Source organism: Gallinula chloropus, assembly GCF_964237585.1.
Source record: "Gallinula chloropus genome assembly, chromosome: 7".
NCBI classification, from domain to species: Eukaryota; Metazoa; Chordata; class Aves; order Gruiformes; family Rallidae; genus Gallinula; species Gallinula chloropus.
Genome location: NC_140092.1, coordinates 55,888 through 65,644, shown reverse-complemented (window position 1 = coordinate 65,644; position 9,757 = coordinate 55,888).

Sequence of the window (9,757 nt, the reverse complement as noted above, 5' to 3'; positions counted from 1 at the left end):
TGGCTCTGATTTTGCAGATGCTGCGCAGTCACCTTGCGCCGTGTGCCTCTGTATTGGTGTGGTCTAAGGGATAGCGTTCCTCTGTATTGCGCTTGCCTTGTGCCATGCGCCTCTCTATTGGGGTGGTATAATGCATAGTGTGTCTCTATTGTGTTCACCGTGCGCCGTATGCCTCTGTATTACGCTTGTTGTGCGCCGTATGCCTCTGTATTACGCTTGTTGTGCGCCGTATGCCTCTGTATTACGCTTGTTGTGTGCCATGTGAGACGGGAGTTCCTAAATGGAAGCGAGAGGTCTGGAATGGTGCGGTAATGAGTTGGCATCGGGGGACTTGCCTAATAGACACTAGTGTTTTTCAGACGGGGCAAGAGGCGATGCATACGGATGCAGCGACAGAGGAGTCAAGGGGAAGACCCCAAGCAGGTAGGTCGGCCAGTGGCATTAGCGTGATGAAATGATCAGCGGCTCTGTGCCACCTTTTAAGATTTTTGTGTGTGTGTCTGTTTCTCTTTTGAAGGTGCGAAGCGAGGAGGAGAGCAGTCCGTTTCCAGGAAAGGTGACTCGGGCCAGGCGAGCCATTCCTAGTGGGCCAGTGTTGTGTTGCACGTGAGTGTTACAGGCATCCCTTGTTTGTGTGTTTATAGGCCAGGCCTGAGCGTCTGCGCAGCTACCAGTAAATGGCATGGGCCAGGTGAGCGATTTGTTAAGGTATGGTAATGGAAGGTGGGAACCTGTTTCTTTTTCAGGTCCTGGAGTCGGTGGTGGGACATGGCCATGGCACACAGAGAAGGTGAGGCGGCCGTTACCTGTGGCGGTAACCATGGCCCCTCGTGAACTGTAAGCATTAGCCCTTTATTTCCCAGGCCCGTAGCAGAGCCCAGAGTTCAGTGGAAGACCAAACATAGCACTTGCCTGCAAAAGATGAGGTATGCCCCGCAATTGCGGCTTCTGGGGAACTGTGCCAACTGGGGACCGGGGAGCAAGGGAGATAAATAATGAGGGAACTGGAGCCTGGGAGGAAGGGAGGCTTCCTGCGGAGACCTGAGGAATCGGTAAACTGTCGGTCTGCATCCGGGTGACTCGCTCAATGCTCTTTGCAGATGCAGCGGGATGAGCGGAGCGCCCTAAGAAAGCAGGTCAGCGTATGTTACGCATGGTAAGATGCCACCGGTGGCTGTATGAGTAGCTTATCCGTTTGGGTCTGTAATTTTTTGTCTGAATTCTCAAACTGCCAAGCAAAGCCAGAGGTCAGCACCAGCGGTGACCTCGGCCAGGTGAGCTGAGAGTAGCGGGCTAAAGCAGCAATCGCTTTTTCAGGGGTGACTGTGTCTGTGAAGTTCTAACTGTCTCTTTTGCTTTACAGGAGCTACCCGAGGCTTGACACAGCAAAGCGTCCCAGTAAGCAGACATGCAGTAGACGTTTTACCCTGTCAAGAAAGGATTTTGGCTCTCCGGACTCCTCAAAGCTAAGTAGGAGGAGCCGGATAAGAGGGCAAAAATGGGAGGGGTGGGGGTGAGGCTGGGTAAGGCTGCATGGGGAGGAGCAGGTCAATTGTCAGCACAATGCCAGGGTGTGCCGGGCAGGGCAGCTCCAGCACGTGTCTGTCTGTCCGCTTCTTGTTGTGTGGTGTGTCTTGTGTGTCTTCTGTGTCTTAGTCCCTCTCTGGGTGTCAGCATCCTCTTTGCGCTCAAAGGGGCACAGCGTGCCTCTCGGGCATAGTCTCTAGGGTCTCGGATGCCCACGCTCGCTCATCAGCATAGCGCCCACGGGGCTCTTCTTGCTTTGCCTGGCAGGGTCACGGCACGGTTTGTCCTTGCGTCTTGGAAGTTTCCGGTCGGCCCTCTCTTAGGGCATCATTGCAGGCTCTGGCGGGAGCTCTGTTCTCTGGTCACCTATTCTCACATCCCGAGGCTTTTTCCTTGCATCTTTCCATCGTTAGGTCTTGAAGATGGTCTTCTTGAGCATCCGTCATCACAATTTTGAACGGCTCGCTGGAAGGACTTACTGTCCAGTCCCCCCTCTTCTGGGGTTGCCATAAAGCTTCCTCCCATTCGCTCTCAGTGGCGTAGTTTGACAGTTGCCTGTGCAGGAGCCCTTCTTGCTGACAGTCTTTGGCCATCTTGGAGTCGTATCGTACACAGGGTTCTGTGTTGTGTCATTCTGTGCATGTTTGGCTGGGAGCTGCTCTGCCCGGGGCTGTGGAGCTGGGGTGACATGGCACAGCAGTAAGAGTCTAGGGTTAGCATGCCGGATTCTGCCCGGGAGGCCTTGGTAAAGGCGGTACCGTCAGCAGGGTGTGCAGACCGTCCTTTCCGTCCCGTTCCTGGGAGATGATGGGAGCTGCCTGGGTGGGGCCCTTCAGCGTTGGAAGGAGCAGATGGGATTTTGCAGGGCTGTAAGGCTGTGGGGCTCTGAGGTATGCCGGCTGGGTTTTTTTTCTGTTTGTGTTTTAATGGCTGCTTGCAGTTAGACTCCAGGTAGGGTTCCTAAATGGAAGTGAGAGGTCTGCAATGGTGCAGCAATGAGTTGGCATCATGGAGACTTGCTTAATAAATTGTTGGGTTTTTCAGATGGGGCCAGAGGCGATGCATACCGATGCAGCGACAGAGGAGTCGAGGGGAAGACCCCAAGGAGGTAGGTCGGCCAGTGGTGTCAGCGTGATGAAATGGTGCGCAGCTCTGTGCCACCTTGTAAGATTTTTGTGTGTGTGGCAGTTTCCCTTTTGAAGATGCAAAGCGAGGAGGAAAGGGGGCCATTTCCAGGGAAGGCAACTCGGGCCAGGCGAGCCATTCCCAGCGGGCCAGTGTTGCGTTGCAGGTGAGGGTCGCAGGCATCCCTTGCTTGTGGGGTTTGATAATCAGTCTTTCATTCCAAATATGGGTTTTAAAAAAAATTTTACTTATTTAGTATTGTATTTTTAGGGGGTTGTAAGATGACGCTATACGGTTATCTATTGATCGTTGGTTCTAAGTGTGTGGCATTTTACTGACATTCCTGACCGTACAGAAGATGGAACCTCACCTTACTGGCGAAACGCCACAGAGTTGTTGCCCTGTCTGATCGTAAGTCCTCCGGCGGCCATTTTAGCGGCGAAGCGCCGCAGCGGTTTCCCCTCTATGATCGTAAGTCCTCCGGCGGCCATTTTAGCGGCGAAGCGCCGCAGCGGTTTCCCCTCTATGATCGTAAGTCCTCCGGCGGCCATTTTAGTGGCGAAGCGCCACAGCGGTTTCCTCTCTATGATCGTAAGTCCTCCGGCGGCCATTTTACCGCCGAAACGCCACAGCGGTTTCCCCTCTATGATCGTAAGTCCTCCGGCGGCCATTTTAGCGGCGAAGCGCCGCAGCGGTTTCCCCTCTATGATCGTAAGTCCTCCGGCGGCCATTTTAGCGGCGAAGCGCCACAGCGGTTTCCTCTCTATGATCGTAAGTCCTCCGGCGGCCATTTTACCGCCGAAACGCCGCGGTGAGTTTCATCTCTGGCCGAAAGTCCTCCGGCGGCCGTTTAACTACCAAGATAGCAGATTTTGATTTTGTGTGTGTGTGTGTTTATGGTCGGAAGTTCTCCAGGGACTATTTTACCATTGAAATACCATAAAGATTAAAATTTGGAGCATGAAATACCCCAATGAAATGCAACGGTCCCTGAATGCTGCCTGGATACTGTGACTGTGTGATTAGTTCGGGGGCATTTTGGTCTGGGACGTAATTTTGTTTTGGCAGGTCTGTCACAGACACCAGCTCTGCTGGCCACCCCCCTCCCTGGAAGCAACAGTTGACATGGGCAAGTATTTTGAGCCAAAGAAAGGGGTCTTTTTTTCTTTTTCCATCTCTCTCTGGTTCCCTCTCTCTGTCACGTAGGGCCCTCAGCCACTATTTTTGCGTTTTCCCTTGTAGCCCGTTGGTATCTTTGCCATCTTTGGCTCTGTCTGGCTCAGTGTTCCTGTTGTTTGAGAGTGTAACACCCCATTTCAATTTCTTTGTCTCTCTTGATCTTGTTCTCTGCCCCTCATTTTTAATTCTTTCCTCTCTGTCCCGTCACTATTTTCCCCTTTCTCTGTTGCACCCCCTGTCTTGTTCCCTGTCCCTGTTTTTCTAAAGCCTCTCCCCTCTAATCTGTAGCCCACTGCTAGATTTTTCTTTTCCCCTCTCAGTTTGTCAGGATCCCTTTCTCTCTCTTTTTTTTTTTTTTGTTGTTCCTCTCTGCTGTATTGCCTGTCCCTTCTTTTCTTTCTCCTTCCTGCTCTGCCCTTCTGAGTCCCTGTCAACCACCACTGTTTTAACTTTCTCTTTCTCTGTCCATCTCTCTCTCTAATTTCTATTTCCTCCCTTGCTCCGTGGAAGCCCATCAGGACACATTTTCCTCTTACTCTCCAGTACAACTCCCTCTCTCCACCTTTTGATTCCTCTGTCTTTGCCCTGTTGCCTATGGCTGGTTTTGTTTTATCCATCTCTCTCCTTCTGTGTTGCTCAAGATCCTGTTTTTATTTATTTATTAACTCCTAGAATTGTTAGGGTTGGAAAAGACCTTTATTATCAGGTCCAAATGTGAGCCTAGCACAGCCGAGTCCACCTAGTACCTCTATTACATGCAGCCCATACCTTCTGACATACTCTTTCTCCATCTCTCTGACTAGTTCCCAGACCCTCTTCCTCCCTCTCCCCTGCCTTGCCCTTAATAGCTGTTGCCTGAGCATTCATGCATTATTCACATTCGTATTCATTGCACACACACGTGGGTGCACTTCCTCCTCTTTCAAGCTTGACCTTAGGTTTTGCACAGCAGAGTCTCAGGTATAATGAACTTACTTGACAGGTGCAGCAGCAGGACCAGCCCAGGCTAGGTGCCTCCAGAGAGACCCGGAACCAAGTTTTATGTTTTTCTTTTTGATCCTCTTCCCCCATTTTACTAGAGAGGAGCAAGCCAGCAAATGGCTGTGTGGTTCTTTTAACTCCATATCAGGTTTAATTCCTCTCTTGTTAGCAATGTTCTGCTTTCCATCTCCCTGTCCCACAACTCTTTTCTATGTCCCTCTATCCTTCCTCCTGCTTTTGATTTTTCTTTCTCTGTCTCCTGCTGCATTTGGGCACCGAACCTTGTAGCCAGCTTGCTGCTGGGATTTGTTATGTGCACAAATGAGTAAACTTTTTGTCGCGTCTGGATGAGTTTGTAGCCACTGGATGCAGAACCCATGGCTGTGGACAGGTGCAGAGGAGGGGGTGATGTGCTGTGGGACTGCAACTGGGGCAGCCCCAGGTGTGGCCAATGAGGCTGAGGGTGGGGCCAACCCTGCTCCATAAAGGGGCTCCAGCTCTAAAGGGGGTTATTTGAGCATGTCTGTGGGAGCTGACAAGGGGGAACGGGCTGAGGAGAAGATCCAAAAAGGTGTGTGTGTTGTGTGTTGTTGTCTTGCAGGTATGCAGCTGCCTCTGGGAAAGGACGGCTGGTCCTCACAGTGAGGAAGAATCTCCTGAAGCTGCCTACAAGGTAGTCGACTAGCACATGATGATAGGAGCTCAGTGCCTCTGTTGACTACGTACTAAGCTGCTGTGTAGTGAGGAAGTTTTGTAAAACAGGACAATCAAGACATCAGACCAGGTAAGGGTCTGGCAGGCATCGCTATGGAGGAGGAAAGGGCGGAGGTGGAGAGAAGCATCAAGGTGGTGAAGGTCTCTTGCTAGTGTTAGAAGCTGGTAGGGAGTTGCTTTTTCTGCTGCCGTGCAGATCTCTACCTGCCTCCTGCCCATTCCTTTTTCTTTTTTTCCCCAACATGGAGAAAGGAGACTGAGGAGGGAGACCTCCTCATATTCTATGGCTTCCTTATGGGGGGAGGCACTGGTTTCTCTTTGGTGACTAATGACTGAACCTGAGGGAATGTTGTGAAGCTGCAACAGGGGTTGTTTAGGTTGGATATTAGGAAGAGGCTCTTTACTCATAGGACGGTCAGGCATTGGAACAGGCTTTTCAGGGAAGTGGTCACAACACCCCACTCGACTGAGGTCAAGTGTCTGGATGATGCACCGAGTCAGATGCTCTGACTTGGCTGGTCCTGTGTGGAGCAAGGAGTTGGACTTGATGATCCTTATGGGTCCCTTCCAACTCAGGATATTCTACGATCATCTGCTTCTTTCTTGCTCTCTCTGCCAGCCCATCTACCTTTCCGGTTCCCCAAATCTTAAATATTAATCTCTTGCCACATCTGTCTGTGCCACTTTGCCTGATAATCAGTCTTTCATTCCAAATATGGGGTTTTAAAAAAGTTTTATCTTGTATTGTATTTTTAGGGGGTTGTAAGATGACCCTATACAATTATCTATTGGTCTTTGGTTCTAAGTGTGTGGTGTTTTACTGACTTTCCTGACCATACAGAAGATAGAACCTCACCTTTTATTAACTAACATTGCTCTGTAATGTTTAAGTCCTGAGCATCGCTTCTCCTAGCAGGCACAATGATGAGATTGTCTAGGTGGGGTTAGGATGAGCCTTTTATCTGCCTGTAGAGCCTTAGCCTTTCCCAACAAAATAACGGGGACCAAATACGTAGCATTTTCCTGGTTCCCGGTCAGCTCACGACATTCCTAACAGTTCCCAGAGCACCGTGGTTTTTTTTTTTTTAGCTCATTTGGAGGTCACAGCAGGCCCCTCATGGACTATAAGCATTAGCCCTTTATTAAGGCAGAGTAGAGAATGTTTTTAGCAAGAATCCTTTTCTCCATTCAGCATTGATTCTCTGATAAACAACTTGGGTCACAAGAGCCACACCTGCTCCTCCAGCTGCTTTTAATCCCTCTGCAGGCAGCATCATCCCCTTTCCCAGGCCACTGTGGGAAGGGCAGTGGGTGGAGCCTGGGGTATATAAGGCACCTGCCTTGCCTTTGGCAGCTCATTCTACTCTCTGTCTCCTGTCATAGTGTTCTGGTTTTCATTCTGCAGCTGAAGCATTGGAGTTGCTGCTGTTGTCTTGGTTCGTGCATTCAAGGTAAGTGTTTTGCAACTAGCTAAGTGTGGCCAGTGTCTACCTAGTCAAATGTACTTATTGATGAAGCTTGACTTGCGTTTAGTTTGTGTCTTTTGTGTTGCCTTTGCCAGGGCAACTCAATCCTATCAGGTTAGCTGTCGGTCTTTTGCTTCTGGGTGCACGGCATTTTACCGGCGTTCCTGACTTTGCACAAGATGGACTGTTGGGGTTTTATTTCACCAGCTTTGCTCTTCAAACTGTAAGCCGTTAGCACCACTTCTGTTACTAGGTCTGATGATAAGCTTATCCGGCTAGGGCTTGAGTAAGTTTCTTGCTTGCGTATAGGCTTTTAGCATTTCCTAATAAAGTCATGGGTATCAAAGGCAACTCTCTTCCGGGTTACGGGACAGTTTATGGCTTTTCCTCATTGTTCTCAGAACTGTGATCCTTTTAGAACCAGCACAGTTTGCAGCAGGTCCTTTGTTGACTATAAGTATTGGGACTTGATTTCTCCTACGGCATGTTACTGGCTTTAGACTTTGGTGGAAGGCGTTGTACGCAATACCCGAAGCGTGGCTCCATTGAGCAGATCCCGTCAGTGAAGGTCTAACTGCTGTTTCTTACGTTTTACAGGTGGCACCTGAGGGTCGCCTCCAGTGTGCATCTCCATTTCTCTCAAGAATGGATTTGGGATCCCTGGACTTTTCAATGCTAAGTCGAGGGAGTAGGAGAAAAGGGCAAGATGGGGAGCGGCAATGGAGAGGGTGCCTGCGTTGCAGGTGAGTTATAGGCATCGCTTGTTTATTTTATAGCCCCGGCACGAACCTCAGCGCAGGCACCTGTAAATGGCGGAGGCTGCGAGCGATCGGTCAGGTAAGGGAATGGGAGATGGGAACAGGTTTTGGGCGGTCTCTTGGCATGTGGCCTTCTGCTTTGTTTCCTGCAGGCCCCATAGAGAGCATCGTTGGGACATAGCCACGTGTCTGAGCGCACTGAGAAGGTGAAGCGGTTGTCGTCTGTGTTGGTGTCTAACACCAAAGCATGATATGGCAGGTAGATGGAGCGTTTGGCTCTGATTTTGCAGATGCTGCGCAGTCACCTTGCGCCGTGTGCCTCTGTATTGGTGTGGTCTAAGGGATAGCGTTCCTCTGTATTGCGCTTGCCTTGTGCCATGCGCCTCTCTATTGGGGTGGTATAATGCATAGTGTGTCTCTATTGTGTTCACCGTGCGCCGTATGCCTCTGTATTACGCTTGTTGTGCGCCGTATGCCTCTGTATTACGCTTGTTGTGCGCCGTATGCCTCTGTATTACGCTTGTTGTGTGCCATGTGAGACGGGAGTTCCTAAATGGAAGCGAGAGGTCTGGAATGGTGCGGTAATGAGTTGGCATCGGGGGACTTGCCTAATAGACACTAGTGTTTTTCAGACGGGGCCAGAGGCGATGCATACGGATGCAGCGACAGAGGAGTCAAGGGGAAGACCCCAAGCAGGTAGGTCGGCCAGTGGCATTAGCGTGATGAAATGATCAGCGGCTCTGTGCCACCTTTTAAGATTTTTGTGTGTGTGTCTGTTTCTCTTTTGAAGGTGCGAAGCGAGGAGGAGAGCAGTCCGTTTCCAGGAAAGGTGACTCGGGCCAGACGAGCCATTCCTAGTGGGCCAGTGTTGTGTTGCACGTGAGTGTTACAGGCATCCCTTGTTTGTGTGTTTATAGGCCAGGCCTGAGCGTCTGCGCAGCTACCAGTAAATGGCATGGGCCAGGTGAGCGATTTGTTAAGGTATGGTAATGGAAGGTGGGAACCTGTTTCTTTTTCAGGTCCTGGAGTCGGTGGTGGGACATGGCCATGGCACACAGAGAAGGTGAGGCGGCCGTTACCTGTGGCGGTAACCATGGCCCCTCGTGAACTGTAAGCATTAGCCCTTTATTTCCCAGGCCCGTAGCAGAGCCCAGAGTTCAGTGGAAGACCAAACATAGCACTTGCCTGCAAAAGATGAGGTATGCCCCGCAATTGCGGCTTCTGGGGAACTGTGCCAACTGGGGACCGGGGAGCAAGGGAGATAAATAATGAGGGAACTGGAGCCTGGGAGGAAGGGAGGCTTCCTGCGGAGACCTGAGGAATCGGTAAACTGTCGGTCTGCATCCGGGTGACTCGCTCAATGCTCTTTGCAGATGCAGCGGGATGAGCGGAGCGCCCTAAGAAAGCAGGTCAGCGTATGTTACGCATGGTAAGATGCCACCGGTGGCTGTATGAGTAGCTTATCCGTTTGGGTCTGTAATTTTTTGTCTGAATTCTCAAACTGCCAAGCAAAGCCAGAGGTCAGCACCAGCGGTGACCTCGGCCAGGTGAGCTGAGAGTAGCGGGCTAAAGCAGCAATCGCTTTTTCAGGGGTGACTGTGTCTGTGAAGTTCTAACTGTCTCTTTTGCTTTACAGGAGCTACCCGAGGCTTGACACAGCAAAGCGTCCCAGTAAGCAGACATGCAGTAGACGTTTTACCCTGTCAAGAAAGGATTTTGGCTCTCCGGACTCCTCAAAGCTAAGTAGGAGGAGCCGGATAAGAGGGCAAAAATGGGAGGGGTGGGGGTGAGGCTGGGTAAGGCTGCATGGGGAGGAGCAGGTCAATTGTCAGCACAATGCCAGGGTGTGCCGGGCAGGGCAGCTCCAGCACGTGTCTGTCTGTCCGCTTCTTGTTGTGTGGTGTGTCTTGTGTGTCTTCTGTGTCTTAGTCCCTCTCTGGGTGTCAGCATCCTCTTTGCGCTCAAAGGGGCACAGCGTGCCTCTCGGGCATAGTCTCTAGGGTCTCG